Source organism: Octopus sinensis, unplaced genomic scaffold (genome assembly GCF_006345805.1).
Source record: "Octopus sinensis unplaced genomic scaffold, ASM634580v1 Contig10384, whole genome shotgun sequence".
Taxonomy (NCBI): Eukaryota; Metazoa; Mollusca; class Cephalopoda; order Octopoda; family Octopodidae; genus Octopus; species Octopus sinensis.
The window spans coordinates 283094-301699 of NW_021832124.1; the positions used below are offsets into that span (position 1 = coordinate 283094).

At 36.0% G+C, this 18606-nt stretch overlaps 1 pseudogene; it reads right to left on the reverse strand.

Annotated features, from left to right (window-relative positions):
• Positions 1–2151: 2151 nt before the first annotated feature.
• LOC115228396 lies at positions 2152–8360 on the reverse strand (annotated as a pseudogene).
• Between the last annotated feature and the right edge of the window lie 10246 nt (positions 8361–18606).

The following is an 18606-nucleotide window of genomic DNA, read 5'->3' on the forward strand; positions in this document are numbered from 1 at the left end:
GAATTTAAAACACATATTCGACATTTTCAATCTGGTGGCCTTCGACAGTCAATACTACAATAGTAGTCACAAGTGTTTTATTTTAGATCTGAATGAAGGAAAACCAGAATAAATTTTTACTTTTATTATTTATTCTCATGCTTAAATAAAACCTGGCAATACTACGGCGTCGGTGTAATAAAACATAATAGTTCAAAACAAATATGTTTTGTTAATTTACGTGACTGCGTTGGCTGCTTCGATCACTGCAAGTTGCATTGTCAGGTCGGAAGAATCCTTGGAAGGTGTCGAAAGTTGGCAGTCCTCCAAATACTTGCCCGAGTCCTTCGTCCACCGTCGCATATATTACAGTCTGAGTACCTTGTTCGGGTTTCTACGAATTCAATTGGTAAGGAAACCCTAGCAAACAGTGCCACCAGTTATTTTCTAGCCAGATCCTTGGTAATCTCGTATCCCTAAGTCGTGAAAGCACGACCCACCGACAGCACCTCCTGTCATAATAGTTTTTATTGCATTTCTCTGAGGAATGCTGAGTTTTGGAGATTACGACAAATTCGAGAAGGTAGACTACTATTAGGCAAAAGGCTTTAATTAAATGATCAAGTTAAACTAAAATATTTTGTAGATTAATTGACACGTATAAGTATCGAAATAGGGATAAATAACGGAACAAGCTCGGATACCATGTCCAACGAAGGACAGAATACCCTGTCCAAAGATGGCGACCAAAAAAGACACCTACTCGATAATTACGTCCACGGTGTATATTGTCTATTAAACCAGCCAAATATTAATAAAATATGAAGATAACACTTGGGAAACAAACTAATGTTCTTTGAATTCCCTATAAGTCAGTTTCTTGGGAATAATTTCTAATTTGGTGGAAGGGGACAAACCCTGGAGAAAGTCGTATTCGGGAGTCGATTGGACGAACACTGCCAGCCTGTTGTAATCTACCTCCTTATCCGATCCATTCATTTTATAGGCTCCCCATGTCAGAGTTTGAACAAATAATTCCTACGAATATAATATAAATATACTGCCGCCTTAGTAATAAGTAGTTGGGAATCAGAAGATATGTTGCACACATCTGGGCAACTTTTCATTATTGTCCGTATTCTGCTCTGAGGAAGTGAAATGTTATCCATTCAGACACCACCAGAATATTACCCGTTTAATAATTTTATTATTTAAGTACAGCTTTCATTATAGATATATTTTTCCTTAAATATTTTTTTAACGAAATTTGGACCTCAATAAAATAAGGAGCGTCAAAGACTATTAATTGTCAAGAGAAATTGAGTACAGTCAAGCTCCTTTAAAACGATTCCTCTCGGGACCGACGAAATTGTCGGTATAGCGGGGAGGCCTGTATATTGAACATGTCATTTATAAACAAAAAGTGAAATTAATCTGTCAATAAGGATTGCATTTAGCTTCGATTCAGGAATCGTTTCATTGTTCAGATAGAGCAGTCGGTTTACGGGAACGAGTAATTCAGAGTCTTGAGTGCACGCATATGGCCAAATTGGTTTAGTATTTGCTGAACATTTCCACAGCTTAATCGTTTTCTCTATCATTTTTTATATGCCTGTATGTCTATATGAGCGTTCACCCAATGCAGCGACTGGGCGCGTTGCGTGCTTTCTGCCTGCGGAGAGGTGCCTGGCTACGCATGTTTAACGCCATGGTGTTATCCGTGTTGACCTATGGCGTACATGCCTGGCACTTCTGCGAGGACAAGGAGAAGTACGTTGACGCACTCAAGAAAGTCAGAAGACAAGCCATCCGGCTAGCCCATGACTTAGAATGGCGAGAGGAGCTTTCGGACGCCCAGGAATTGTCCCTCAAAGGCCTCCCGAGGTCCTATAATGTCTGGGTGAAAGGCAAGGCAGCATAGTTTGCGACTGAGAGGTGAGCGTGTGTGCAGGACTGAAAAGGCAGGAATGCGGAAGGTCTTTATCTACCCTCTACTAACAGCCTCTTTTTAAATAAATATTTTTCCTTCACATGAATCTGTTGTACTCAAAAAATTGGGCGTAATTTCACGGAGTTGTAGTGAATACAGGAATTAAAGACATGGAATAGGCCATCAAAAACGTGACAAATTAAAGAAGAGATTCGAGATTAGCACGGACGGCATCAATATATTCAGCAGTATTGCAGTAGGCATCTTCTTTCAGACTGAGCAAAATAAAACAAGACAGCAAACTTATCAGCCCCCTTATTCACGCAGATTGCCAAGTCCTTCGTCATTATTCCCCGGTTGATGGTTTCCACACAGGCCTTCTCCAACATGGTGCAAAATCTGACCAATTCTGGGTTGTTGTCGAGGACCCCTCGGTGGTTCAATCCAGACGTCCACGCAAAAATACTGGCGACGGGATTAGTGCTGGTGGCCTTCCCTTGCTGGTATTGGCGGTAATGGCGAGTGACGGTTCCATGGGCCGCCTCGGATTCGAGGGTGACACCATCGGGGCACATGAGAACACTCTTCATCATCCCCAATGACCCATAGCCTGCATTTCACTCACACCCGTACCCTGAGCTATCACATCCGACTGCACATCCCCGTCGTAGTTCTTGAGGGCCCAAATAAAACCTCCGTCGGACTTGAGGGCCTGAGCCACCATGTCGTCAATCAGACGATGCTGGTAGTCAATTCCCATCTCACGGAACTTGGTTTGGTAGTGACTAGGGATGGGGACAAGGACCAACCGAGCGTACATTTTTTGGAATATGTCCTTGAACTTGCCGTCGTATACTTTGAGAATGGTATTCTTCGTGCTCATAAACAACGGCATTTTCTTGGAAAGGGCCAATTCGAAACAACTCTTTGCGAAATTCGAGATAGACTACAAGAATGGGCAATTGGCAACCTCGTCCGTGTTGTACATGGCCATGGCAACCCCGGGGGACGAAAATCTGAACACGGATTTCCGCAACTGGTCTGAGGATCTGGCCGGCCTGAATACCAGTTCGACTTCTCCGGGCTCATTCACCAGTAATTCCGTCGATTTGTACTGCCCGTCAGTATAAAATGCAACCTGATCGCCGTAAGCATGTCTGCCCACTATGATCGGCCTGTTCCAGGATGGGACTACCCTCGGAATATTGTCGCAGAGAATTGGCTCACGGAAAACAGTCCCGTTGAGTATATTTCTGATGGTTCCGTTTGGACTGGGGTACATTTTCTTGAGGTTGAACTCTACAATGCACATTTCTCAAACCTCGCACTCGGTCTTGGTCGGGAGTGATTGTCGCACATTTAATGCCCACGTTGTACTTTCTGATGGCGTGGGCTGCATCGACCGTCACTTGGTCGTCGGTGGAGTCGCGGTTTGTTATGGATAAATCATAGTAGAGACACTTCAAGTCCAAATAGGGTTTTATCAACTTTGATCATTTATATAATTTACTGTCGATTTTATATCCGCCCAAATTACACGAGTCATTTCGTCACCGTCAAGTTCTACAATGGGGTTGGTCACTCTGATTTTATCACGTGGTTTAAGGGCTATTAAATGGCACTAAATGTACATATGCGACGAATTGTGTGACAGCATACAAGACTACGAAACATTAGTGTGGCTTATATTTTATTCACATTATATATTTTAATTAATAGTTTATCATCTAGTAATTTGCTACATCAACTTCACCTGAGGTCTGGATATATGCAATCACCCTGTTTAACAATCCGAGCGTCTAGGTTCTAGAACGATTTGACACAAGGTTAGAAAAAGGGCTAGAGTTAGGGATCGTCAAAAACGTTTGAATATTGATTGGGCCTCGGAAGATATTGTCAGCTGCATTTTGTGCAATGGGTTCACCTAAATCGGTATGCGATACTCTCTACTTTCTGGTTGGAATTGGGAATCTTGTAGAAAAGGGAAGGGTTAGAAACTTTAAGCATTCCAGAAAAACGTGTCTTACTGTATAACGTCCTTTTGCACACAATCAAATACAGTCAGACACAATTAAAAAATACTTTTTTCGAGTCGTTTAAAAGATTTTGCTACAAATAAAAATGTCGAATTTTTTATAGGAATATGAATTTCTAACAGATATGAAATTTGTCGAAGAATTCTCTGAATATTGACTCTTCGTCATTAGCCATCCAAGATTTTGATAACTTAGCTTTAATTCCACTCAGAGAAATTACCGACCTGAAAACTTTTGAACATATGAAGGATAGTGCAGTTGATTCGAAAGAGAATGAATATCCGAACTATTAGACGTACAGTAAAACCTCTGGTGCTCGCCATTTTCGGGACCGAAGAAAAAATGGCGAGCAATAGAATTTGGCGAGCAATGGAAATAATCAATAAATTTTTTGACTTTGAAATTTTGAAAACATCTCGGTTTTCGATACTTTCCGATCATAAGTGAGCATTCCAAGTCATATTTGAGCAAAGAAACAAAGAGAATCGAAAGTAATTAATAGGAAAAAATTAACTAAAAAAATCTTTAATAGTTTTTTTTAATTTAGCCATATCTTAATAATAAAATGGTATGGTGTGTGTCTGTCTGTCTGTCTGTCTGTGCACACCCACATTCAAATTGTTACAAACCAGATCAAATTGTCAAAACCTTCCCTTTTGTAGTTATTCGATAATGAGGCATAATAAAAGGTTGATATCCTCTAAGAACCTTCCTGTCAAAAATTTTAATAAGAAAGAATATCCTCGATGATGAGGTCCCCCAAAACCTTCAAGTCAATTTTCTGCGTTTTGTTAAAATGAACAACAAGAAAGTCCTCGACTCACATGATGTGGTCCCCCAAAACCTTCAAGCCAAAAAGTAAAAAAAATTATTTTCTGCGTTTTTGTTAAAATGAACAACAAGAAAGTCCTCGACTCACATGATGTGGTCCCCCAAAACCTTCAAGCCAAAAAATTAAAAAAATTATTTTCTGCGTTTTTGTTAAAATGAACAACAAGAAAGTCCTCGAACATGATGTGGTCCCCCAAAACCTTCAAGCTAAAAATTAAAAAAATTATTTTCTGCGTTTTTGTTAAAATGAACAACAAGAAAGTCCTCGACTCACATGATGTGGTCCCCCAAAACCTTCAAGCCAAAAAATTAAAAAAAATTATTTTCTGCGTTTTTGTTAAATGAACAACAAGAAAGTCCTCGACTCACATGATGTGGTCCCCCAAAACCTTCAAGCTAAAAAATTAAAAAAATTATTTTCTGCGTTTTTGTTAAAATGAACAACAAGAAAGTCCTCGACTCACATGATGTGGTCCCCCAAAACCTTCAAGGTAAAAAATTAAAAAAATTATTTTCTGCGTTTTTGTTAAAATGAACAACAAGAAAGTCCTCGACTCACATGATGTGGTCCCCCAAAACCTTCAAGGTAAAAAATTAAAAAAATTATTTTCTGCTTTTTTGTTAAAATGAACAACAAGAAAGTCCTCGACTCACATGATGTGGTCCCCCAAAACTTTCAAGCCAAAAAATTAAAAAAATTATTTTCTGCGTTTTTGTTAAAATAAACAACAAGAAAGTCCTCGACTCACATGATGTGGTCCCCCAAAACCTTCAAGCCAAAAAATTAAAAAAAATTATTTTCTGCGTTTTTGTTAAAATGAACAACAAGAAAGTCCTCGACTCACATGATGTGGTCCCTCAAAACCTTCAAGCCAAAAAATTAAAAAAAATTATTTTCTGCGTTTTTGTTAAAATGAACAACAAGAAAGTCCTCGACTCACATGATGTGGTCCCTCAAAACCTTCAAGCAAAAAATTAAAAAAATTATTTTCTGCGTTTTTGTTAAATGAACAACAAGAAAGTCCTCGACTCACATGATGTGGTCCCCCAAAACCTTCAAGCCCAAAAATTAAAAAAAATATTTTCTGCGTTTTTGTTAAAATGAACGACAAGAAAGTCCTCGACTCACATGATGTGGTCCCCCAAAACCTTCAAGCCCAAAAATTAAAAAAAATATTTTCTGCGTTTTTGTTAAAATGAACGACAAGAAAGTCCTCGACTCACATGATGAGGTCCTCCACAACCTTCAAGTTCGTGAGGCCATTAATTAGCTTAGCTATCTTTTTTCGATGACATAAATTCTTTTTTGTTAAATTTTCGTTAAAAAAATAAAATAAAAGCTCTAATTGTTATCGACCATGAATAGACTGTGCAATTATCAGATTTTGAAAACCACTAAAAAGGAAAAAGCAAAAATTATTAGAGATTTACATAATTGATTCTTTTTAACTGCCGAAACTGACAAATTCGATTATGCTACTGTTTAGATTTCTTAAAGATAGAGGCAAATAAAATTTAAATTAGTCATGTAAATTTCAATTTGCCTATATTTAAATCTCCTTGATTTAACAGGCTTTAATTTTTTTCCTTATAATACTACAAAGATGAAGCTGATTATCATTTTCTTTACCGAAACAGACAAGTTCGATTATGCTAAAGTTTCAATTCCTTTAAACATAGAGGCAATTAAGTATAATGGCTTTGATTGGATAATACACTTTACATAAATTTCACTAAATAAATTTACGTAGAAAATTTAATATAAATTACTGATTCGCGTTTACAAAATCATAAGAATGTCCTATAAAGAGAGATGAGAATGTTAACAAACAAGAGAATATGAACCATATAACAAAAAAAGAGAAACGAGGGAAGATGTGCTTAAATGGTGAGGGAACTTAGACAACAGCTGAACAAGGTCAGGACTGCTGTTAGACTCAACTACGGGTAATAGAATTATGCATTCTAGGTTAATTGTTTGGGATGAATGTACGATGGCTCATAAAGGCGCATTCAAGCAGTTGACCGAACATATAGAGATATCAAGAATTGTAGCGACCATTTGTTTGGGGGAGCATTAGTTGTATTGGCAGGTGATTTTAGACAGACGCTGCCAATTATTCAAAGAGGGACGCCTGCGGATGAATTGAATGCCTGCCTCAAATCGTCATATTTGTGGACACACGTGAAAAAGGTAAGCTTAGATGTAAATGTACATGCACATTTACAAGGCGTTAATAGCATATTCCCACAAATCCTTCTAGATATTGGAAATGGGGCAATCACTTCAGAAATGCACGACCAGAAAATTAGGCTACCGGAAGAATTATGTATTTCGTAGAAACAGCAGAAGAATTATTGAATGCCGTCTATTCCGAACTATCTGAACACCACGTGAATTTCGACTGGCTGCGTGAACGAGCTATATTAGCTCCACTTAATGATGAGGTACTTAATATAAATTTAGATTTATTAATGAAAATCCCTGCAGCAGAGAAAGAATATATAAATCGGTCGACGTTATTATGGACCATGAAAGGGCCTGCGATAGATTTAAGAGACTACAATTTCCGCTGAAGATAAGTTTTGCTATGAAAAACAAGGCCCAGGGACAGTCTTTAAAGGTAGTAGGCTTATTTTTAGAGAACGAGTGCTTTTCACATGGCCAGCTGTATGTGGGGTGCTCAAGGGTAGGTAGAAGAGAAATTTATTTATATTTGCCAAGGATGGACGGACTGCAAACATCGTTTATCCACAGGCCTTAGAATAAGGTTATATCAAAGCAGGTCGCATTTATATATCTACATAAATTTATAGTTATTTAAGGAAACTGCGAGCGTAGCGAGCAGGGCCTCCGCAGGAGCTAGCTCGCAGTGAGCGAAGCGAACTGCTGAGCTAGTTTCCAATAACGGTGTCGATTAGTTCCAACGAATTTATATCAAAATTTTCATTTTGATAAAAGAATGACTTTATTTTTTAACATTTTCAAAGCCTCTTCTGAATTCACATGAGATTCGTCATTACGAGTATCTTCATCGTCATATTTGTGTGGCAAAGAATCTCCAGCAATATTAAGGTAATCTTCAATTTCATCTATTTCGGTTTATTTTTTTTTATAACCCCCAAGCTTGCACAACATGGCAAGCCCAGCACAAACAGTCACAACTAACTAATCAAATGAAGGAGCAAGGAACGAAGGGACTGCTTGTGCCGATCAACATTAGCCTCCAAATCTTCATTACAGCCATCCGTCTCCAAAGAGAGGTGGGGAATTTCTGGTATGCCCAGTTCCCATTTGTCAGCCTCCTACCGTAGCTCACCGCACTTCATTTGAATCCGGACAGGTTTTTGCATAATGGAGATTCTTCATCGGTAATGTGATCAGGGGAAGGTAGGAGGTCCCTCTCTCGACATCTGTGTCGTGCCAGATGGACTCATCGCCTCACGGGTGGGGAACGTTGGACAAGATTTGACCCCCGGCTGAAAACTTGGTTCCATCGGATTCGAACCCACGACGTTTGAATTCCAACATCCATAGTCTTCAGCCAACGGGGCTTTTTAATAAAATCATCTTTATCCACCATGTCCAATATTTTCAAGATATTTACCATTTGATTATAATTATCTCCAGGCAAAATATGTAAAAAGAAGACCGTCTTTTAAAATTAATTTTTTATGAGCTTCCAGTGGCTTTTCTCCATTTTCAATTTTTTCTAACATAAACTCAAATTTAAGTTTATTAAAATGTCCTTTGAAGAATCTAATGATTCCTTGATCCATTGGTTGTAGAATTGTTGTAGTCTTCGAAGGTAGGTAAAGAACTTCAATTAACTCTAAATCAGCGTAAAGTTTATGGGATAGGCATCGATCCACAACTAAAAGAATTTTTCGTTTTTTTAGATGCCTATCCCATATTAAAAGCCATTCATTAAAAATTTTACTTGTCATCCATGAATGACAGTAATCGACAAAATTTTTAAAGCAGCGAGGTTTCTGGAACTTTCCGATCATAAGTGGAATTTTTTTGTCTGTCCCAGTCATATTTGAGCATAGCAACAAAGAAAATCTAAAAATAAATAAAAATTAAACCGTTCTTTAAGGATTTTATGTCCATATCAAACTTTCCGACAAACAATTTTTGAAGGGATAGATTTGTAAAAAAATCCCAGTTTCATTAGCGTTATAAATGTTTTCAGCATTATATTGTTGAATCTTTGCAGAGATCAAAGAAGTAAATGCATCAATTTCTTGTTTCTGATCAACTGCAGTAGATCCTATTCTCCATGTAAAGTCCTCAATTTTAAGTTGTTCCGTATCTTGAACTTGCTTAGCCATCCATTGCTGGCTTTAAACTCTTTAATTCCATAAATATTAACAATGTTCTTTGCTTTCAACAAAATTGAATTATCGTCCAGAAACCCCCCTCTAAGCTCAATGTATTCAATCCAAGTTAATAGTTCGGTGTCAATAACAGAATAAGTTAAGTTAGATAATCTCTTCTTATTGGAGAAAATAGGATCAGTAGAGATTATTTTCTCTTTTCCAAGTCTTAAATCGTTCACAGCCCTTCAAGATATTTTTTCTTCAAAACAGAAGAAAAAATGTAAGCTATACGGTCCATCGTGAGATTTTTGTTCTCCTCCATGTACGCAATAATGCGACTTTTTAATTAAAAGACAATCTTGTGCACTTACGCATGTTGAATTTAGCGTGGTTGAAATATTTTATATAAAAAATAGTTTAAACAAAAAAAATATTTTTAAAAATTAATGGCGAGATTTAGAAAATGGCGAGCAATAGAATATTTATCAAAATTTACTAGAAATTTTAAATTTTTAAAAATATGTGGCGAGCAATAAAGGTGGCGAGTAACAGAGGTGGCGAGCACCAGAGGTTTTACTGTATTTCTTAAAATAGATTTGAAAGTAAAGTAAATTTATTTTTGTAAGCTGAACGCGGCTAACTTAAATTAAATGATACACTATTTCTCGTTAAAAATCTATGCAGACATATTTTGGCTCTATTCAAACACACATTGAAGTTGATCTATTGTATGAATGAGCAAGTCCGCAATTTCCAAGCTTTCTAAGGAGAATGTAATGGCTGTGTCTTGCCTTGAAATGTCATTGAAGTCTATCCGTGCATTTGAGCTTCGATAAATCAGTGAAAATGGAAAGGCTGCATTGGGCTGTATTATTGAAAAATTGTTCAGATCGACAATTCTTCAAAATGAACCAAGAAAAAATTGAAGAAATTGAAAAACTTAAATATTTGCACAAAGAACAAATTGAATGTTCAAAACTTATATTTGAACAGGAAAAGAGTAAGTACAATTTAGAGGTTAAATTATTAATCTAACGTTCCAAGGTCTCCAAACTGCAGGAGAAAATGCATTCTCTATGTGAGAATTGTGACCTGCTAAATCTCACCAATAAATCTCTCATCGAATAAATCTTCCTGAAAATTTTAAAAAGCCAGAATAGAGTATATAAAAAAGATTTAGACGAGCTGTAAAAAGCGCATATTATCCAGAAATATTTCAAACTGATCCCCTGGAATAATGAGCTCGATTGATATCACACACGTGGAGAACTGAGTAGGGTTCTTTATAATAACACAAATCTTGCTGAAAATTTTATTAAAGCCAGAATAGAGTATATAAAAAGGATTTAGACGAGCTGTAAAAAGCGCATATTATCCAGAAATATTTCAAACTGATCCCCTGAAAAAATGAGCTCGATTTGATACACACACGTGGGAGAACTGAGTAGAGATCTTTATAATCACGCAAATCTTGCTGAAAATTTAAAAAGCCAGAATAGATATAAAAAAGATTTAGACGAGCTGTAAAAAGCGCATATTATCCAGAAATATTTCAAACTGATCCCCTGAAATAATGAGCTCGATTGATATCACACACGTGGAGAACTGAGTAGGGATCTTTATAATTACGCAAATCTTGCTGAAAATTTTAAAACGCCAGAATAGAGTATATAAAAAGGATTTAGACGAGCTGTAAAAAGCGCATATTATCCAGAAATATTTCAAACTGATCCCCTGAAAATTAGCTCGATTGATATCACACACGAGGAGAACTGAGTAGGGATCTTTATAATTACGCAAATCTTGCTGAAAATTTAAAACGCCAGAATAGAGTATATAAAAAGGATTTAGACGAGCTGTAAAAAGCGCATATTATCCAGAAATATTTCAAACTGATCCCCTGAAAAATTAGCTCGATTGATATCACACACGTGGAGAACTGAGAAGGGATCTTTTAATTACGCAAATCTTGCTGAAAATTTTAAAACGCCAGAATAGAGTATATAAAAAAGGAATTTAGACGAGCTGTAAAAAGCGCATATTATCCAGAATATTTTCAAAACTGATCCCCCTGAAAAAATGAGCTCGATTGATATCACACACGTGGAGAACTGAGTAGGGATCTTTATAATTAAGGCAAATCTTGCTGAAAATTTTAAAACGCCAGAATAGAGTATATAAAAAGGATTTAGACGAGCTGTAAAAAGCGATATATTTTCCAGAAATATTTCAAACTGATCCCCTGAAAAAATGAGCTCGATTGATATCACACACGTGGAGAACTTTAGTAAAGATCTTTAAAATTACGCAAATCTTGCTGAAAATTTTAAAACGCCAGAATAGAGTATATAAAAAGGATTTAGACGAGCTGTAAAAAGCGCATATTATCCAGAAATATTTCAAACTGATCCCCTGAAAAAATGAGCTCGATTGATATCACACACGTGGAGAACTTTAGTAAAGATCTTTAAAATTACGCAAATCTTGCTGAAAATTTTAAAACGCCAGAATAGAGTATATAAAAAGGATTTAGACGAGCTGTAAAAAGCGCATATTATCCAGAAATATTTCAAACTGATCCCCTGAAAAAATTAGCTCGATTGATATCACACACGTGGAGAACTGAGTAGGATCTTTAATAATTACGCAAATCTTGCTGAAAATTTTAAAAACGCCATAATAGAGTATATAAAAAAGATTTTTGACGAGCTGTAAAAAGCCGCATATTATCCAGAAATATTTCAAACAGATCCCCTGAAAAATTAGCTCGATTGATATCACACACGAGGAGAACTGAGTAGGGATCTTTATAATTACGCAAATCTTGCTGAAAATTTTAAAACGCCAGAATAGAGTATATAAAAAGGATTTAGACGAGCTGTAAAAAGCGCATATTATCCAGAAATATTTCAAACTGATCCCCTGAAAAAATTAGCTCGATTGATATCCCACAAGTGGAGAAATGAGAAGGGATCTTTTAATTACGTAAATCTTGCTGAAAATTTTAAAACGCCAGAATAGAGTATATAAAAAAGATTTAGACGAGCTGTAAAAAGCGCATATTATCCAGAAATATTTCAAACTGATCCCCTGGAATAATGAGCTCGATTGATATCACACACGTAAAGAACTGAGTAGGGATCTTTATAATTACTCAAAACTTGCTGAAAATTTTAAAAAGCCAGAATAGAGTATATAAAAAAAATTTAGACGAGCTGTAAAAAGCGCATATTATCCAGACATATTTCAAACTGATCCCCTGAAAAAATTAGCTCGATTGATATCACACACGTGGAGAACTGAGTAGGGATCTTTATGATTACGCAAATCTTGCTGAAAATTTTATTAAAGCCAGAATCGAGTATATAAAAAGGATTTAGACGAGCTGTAAAAAGCGCATATTATCCAGAAATATTTCAAACTGATCCCCTGAAAAATTAGCTCGATTGATATCACACACGTGGAGAACTGAGTAGGGATCTTTATAATTACGCAAATCTTGCTGAAAATTTTAAAAAGCCAGAATAGAGTATATAAAAAGATTTAGACGAGCTGTAAAAAGCGCATATTATCCAGAAATATTTCAAACTGATCCCCTGAAAAAATTAGCTCGATTGATATCACACACGTGGAGAACTGAGTAGGGATCTTTATAATTACGCAAATCTTGCTGAAAATTTTAAAAAGCCAGAATAGAGTATATAAAGGATTTAGACGAGCTGTAAAAAGCGCATATTATCCAGAAATATTTCAAACTGATCCCCTGAAAAAATGAGCTCGATTGATATCACACACGTGGAGAACTGAGTAGGGATCTTTATAATTACGCAAATCTTGCTGAAAATTTTAAAAAGCCAGAATAGAGTATATAAAAAGGATTTAGACGAGCTGTAAAAAGCGCATATTATCCAGAAATATTTCAAACTGATCCCCTGAAAAATGAGCTCGATTGATATCACACACGTGGAGAACTGAGTAGGGATCTTTATAATTACGCAAATCTTGCTGAAAATTTTAAAACGCCAGAATAGAGTATATAAAAAGGATTTAGACGAGCTGTAAAAGCGCATATTATCCAGAAATATTTCAAACTGATCCCCTGAAAAAATTAGCTCGATTGATATCACACACGAGGAGAACTGAGTAGGGATCTTTATAATTACGCAAATCTTGCTGAAAATTTAAAACGCCAGAATAGAGTATATAAAAAGGATTTAGACGAGCTGTAAAAAGCGCATATTATCCAGAAATATTTCAAACTGATCCCCTGAAAAATTAGCTCGATTGATATCCCACACGTGGAGAACTGAGTAGGGATCTTTATAATTACGCAAATCTTGCTGAAAATTTTAAAAAGGCCAGAATAGAGTATATAAAAGGATTTAGACGAGCTGTAAAAAGCGCATATTATCCAGAAATATTTCAAACTGATCCCCTGAAAAATTAGCTCGATTGATATCACACACGTGGAGAACTGAGTAGGGATCTTTATAATTACGCAAAACTTGCTGAAAATTTTAAAAAGCCAGAATAGAGTATATAAAAGATTTAGACGACCTGTAAAAAGCGCATATTATCCAGAAATATTTCAAACTGATCCCCTGAAAAAATTAGCTCGATTGATATCACACACGTGGAGAACTGAGTAGGGATCTTTATAATTACGCAAATCTTGCTGAAAATTTTAAAAAGCCAGAATAGAGTATATAAAAAGGATTTAGACGAGCTGTAAAAAGCGCATATTATCCAGAAATATTTCAAACTGATCCCCTGAAAAAATGAGCTCGATTGATATCACACACGTGGAGAACTGAGTAGGGATCTTTATAATTACGCAAATCTTGCTGAAAATTTTAAAAAGCCAGAATAGAGTATATAAAAAAGATTTAGACGAGCTGTAAAAAGCGCATATTATCCAGAAATATTTCAAACTGATCCCCTGAAAAAATGAGCTCGATTGATATCACACACGTGGAGAACTTTAGTAAAGATCTTTAAAATTACGCAAATCTTGCTGAAAATTTTAAAACGCCAGAATAGAGTATATAAAAAGGATTTAGACGAGCTGTAAAAAGCGCATATTATCCAGAAATATTTCAAACTGATCCCCTCAAAAAATGAGCTCGATTGATATCACACACGTGGAGAACTGAGTAGGGATCTTATAATTACGCAAATCTTGCTGAAAAATTTAAAACGCCAGAATAGAGTATATAAAAAGGATTTAGACGAGCTGTAAAAAGCGCATATTATCCAGAAATATTTCAAACTGATCCCCTGAAAAAATGGAGCTCGATAATATCACACACGTGGAGAACTGAGTAGGGATCTTTATGATTACGCAAATCTTGCTGAAAATTTTAAAAAGCAGAATAGAGTATCTAAAAAGGATTTAGACGAGCTGTAAAAAGCGCATATTATCCAGAAATATTCAAACTGATCCCCCAAAAAAATGAGCTCGATTGATATCACACACGTGGAGAACTGAGTAGGGATCTTTATAATTACGCAAATCTTGCTGAAAATTTTAAAACGCCAGAATAGAGTATATAAAAAGGATTTAGACGAGCTGTAAAAAGCGCATATTATCCAGAAATATTTCAAACTAATCCCCTGAAAAAATGAGCTCGATTGATATCACACACGTGGAGAACTTTAGTAAAGATCTTTAAAATTACGCAAATCTTGCTGAAAATTTTAAAACGCCAGAATAGAGTATATAAAAAGGATTTAGACGAGCTGTAAAAAGCGCATATTATCCAGAAATATTTCAAACTGATCCCCTGAAAAACTAGCTCGATTGATATCACACACGTGGAGAACTGAGTAGGGATCTTTATAATTACGCAAATCTTGCTGAAAATTTTAAAAAGCCAGAATAGAGTATATAAAAAAGATTTTGACGAGCTGTAAAAAGCGCATATTATCCAGAAATATTTCAAACTGATCCCCTGAAAAAATTAGCTCGATTGATATCCCACACGTGGAGAAATGAGAAGGGATCTTTTAATTACGTAAATCTTGCTGAAAATTTTAAAACGCCAGAATAGAGTATATAAAAAAGATTTAGACGAGCTGTAAAAAGCGCATATTATCCAGAAATATTTCAAACTGATCCCCTGGAATAATGAGCTCGATTGATATCACACACGTAAAGAACTGAGTAGGGATCTTTATAATTACGCAAATCTTGCTGAAAATTTTAAAAAGCCAGAATAGAGTATATAAAAAGGATTTAGACGAGCTGTAAAAAGCGCATATTATCCAGAAATATTTCAAACTGATCCCCTGAAAAAATTAGCTCGATTGCTATCACACACGTGGAGAACTGAGAAGGGATCTTTTAATTACGCAAATCTTGCTGAAAATTTTAAAAAGCCAGAATAGAGTATATAAAAAAGATTTAGACGAGCTGTAAAAAGCGCTATTATCCAAAATATTTCAAACTGATCCCCTGAATAATTAGCTCGATTGATATCACACACGTGGAGAACTGAGTAGGGATCTTTATAATTACGCAAATCTGCTGAAAATTTTAAAAAGCCAGAATAGAGTATATAAAAAGGATTTAGACGAGCTGTAAAAAAGCGCATATTATCCAGAAATATTTCAAAACTGATCCCTGAAAACTGCTCGATTGATATCACACACGTGGAGAACTGAGTAGGGATCTTTATAATTACGCAAATCTTGCTGAAAATTTTAAAAACGCCAGAATAGAGTATATAAAAAGGATTAGACGAGCTGTAAAAAGCGCATATTATCCAGAAATATCAACTGATCCCCTGAAAAAATGAGCTCGATTGATATCACACACAGTGGAGACTGAGTAAAGATCTTTATAATTACGCAAATCTTGCTGGAAATTTAAAACGCCAGAATAGAGTATATAAAAAGGATTTAGACGAGCTGTAAAAAGCGCATATTATCCAGAAATATTTCAAACTGATCCCCTGAAAAATGAGCTCGATTGATCCACCACGTGGAGAACTGAGTAGGGATCTTTATAATTACGCAAATCTTGCTGAAAATTTTAAAAACGCCAGAATAGAGTATATAAAAAGGATTTAGACGAGCTGTAAAAAGCGCATATTATCCAGAAATATTTCAAACTGATCCCCTGAAAAAATTAGCTCGATTGATATCACACACGTGGAGAACTGAGTAGGGATCTTTTATGATTACGCAAATCTTGCTGAAAATTTTAAAAAGCCAGAATAGAGTATATAAAAAGGATTTAGACGAGCTGTAAAAAGCGCATATTATCCAGAATATTTTCAAACTGATCCCCTGAAAAATGAGCTCGATTGATATCACACACGTGGAGAACTGAGTAGGGATCTTTATAATACGCAAATCTTCTGCAAAATTTTAAACGCCAGAATAGAGTATATAAAAAGGATTTAGACGAGCTGTAAAAAGCGCATATTATCCAGAAATATTTCAAACTGATCCCCTGAAAAAATGAGCTCGATTGATATCACACACGTGGAGAACTTTAGTAAAGATCTTTAAAATTACGCAAATCTTGCTGAAAATTTTAAAACGCCAGAATAGAGTATATAAAAAGGATTTAGACGAGCTGTAAAAAGCGCATATTATCCAGAAATATTTCAAACTGATCCCCTGAAAAACTAGCTCGATTGATATCACACACGTGGAGAACTGAGTAGGGATCTTTATAATTACGCAAATCTTGCTGAAAATTTTAAAAAGCCAGAATAGAGTATATAAAAAAGATTTAGACGAGCTGTAAAAAGCGCATATTATCCAGAAATATTTCAAACTGATCCCCTGAAAAATGAGCTCGATTGATATCACACACGTGAAGAACTTTAGTAGGATCTTTATAATTACGCAAATCTTGCTGAAAATTTTAAAACGCCAGAATAGAGTATATAAAAAGGATTTAGACGAGCTGTAAAAAGCGCATATTATCCAGAAATATTTCAAACTGATCCCCTGAAAAAATGAGCTCGATTGATATCACACACGTGGAGAACTGAGTAGGGATCTTTATAATTACGCAAATCTTGCTGAAAATTTTAAAAAGCCAGAATAGAGTATCTAAAAAGGATTTAGACGAGCTGTAAAAAGCGCATATTATCCAGAAATATTTCAAACAGATCCCCTGAAAAAATGAGCTCGATTGATATCACACACGTGGAGAACTGAGAAGGGATCTTTTAATTACGCAAATCTTGCTGAAAATTTTAAAAAGCCAGAATAGAGTATCTAAAAAGGATTTAGACGAGCTGTAAAAAGCGCATATTATCCAGAAATATTTCAAACTGATTCAAACTAATCTACCTCCTTATCCATCCATTCATTTTATAGGCTTCCCATGTCAGAGTTTTAACAAATAATTCCTACGAATATATATAAATATCTGCCGCCCTTAGTAATAAGTCGTTGGGAATCAGAAGATATTTTGCACACATCTGGGCAACTTTCATTATTGTCCGGATTCTGCTCTGAGGAAGTGAAATGTTATCCATTCAGACACCACCAGAAAATATTACCCCTTTTATAATTTTATTATTTTTAAGTAACAGCTTCATTATTAGGATATTTTTTCCTTAAATATTTTTTTAACGAAATTTGGACCTCAATAAAATAAGGAGCGTAAAAAGACTATTAATTGTCAAGAGAAATTGAGTACAGTCAAGCTCCTTTAAAACGATTCCTCTCGGGACCGACGAAATTGTCGGTATAGCGGGGAGGCCTGTATATTGAACATGTCATTTATAAACAAAAAGTGAAATTAATCTGTCAATAAGGATTGCATTTAGCTTCGATTCAGGAATCGTTTCATTGTTCAGATAGAGCAGTCGGTTTACGGGAACGAGTAATTCAGAGTCTTGAGTGCACGCATATGGCCAAATTGGTTTAGTATTTGCTGAACATTTCCACAGCTTAATCGTTTTCTCTATCATTTTTTATATGCCTGTATGTCTATATGAGCGTTCACCCAATGCAGCGACTGGGCGCGTTGCGTGCTTTCTGCCTGCGGAGAGGTGCCTGGCTACGCATGTTTAACGCCATGGTGTTATCCGTGTTGACCTATGGCGTACATGCCTGGCACTTCTGCGAGGACAAGGAGAAGTACGTTGACGCACTCAAGAAAGTCAGAAGACAAGCCATCCGGCTAGCCCATGACTTAGAATGGCGAGAGGAGCTTTCGGACGCCCAGGAATTGTCCCTCAAAGGCCTCCCGAGGTCCTATAATGTCTGGGTGAAAGGCAAGGCAGCATAGTTTGCGACTGAGAGGTGAGCGTGTGTGCAGGACTGAAAAGGCAGGAATGCGGAAGGTCTTTATCTACCCTCTACTAACAGCCTCTTTTTAAATAAATATTTTTCCTTCACATGAATCTGTTGTACTCAAAAAATTGGGCGTAATTTCACGGAGTTGTAGTGAATACAGGAATTAAAGACATGGAATAGGCCATCAAAAACGTGACAAATTAAAGAAGAGATTCGAGATTAGCACGGACGGCATCAATATAT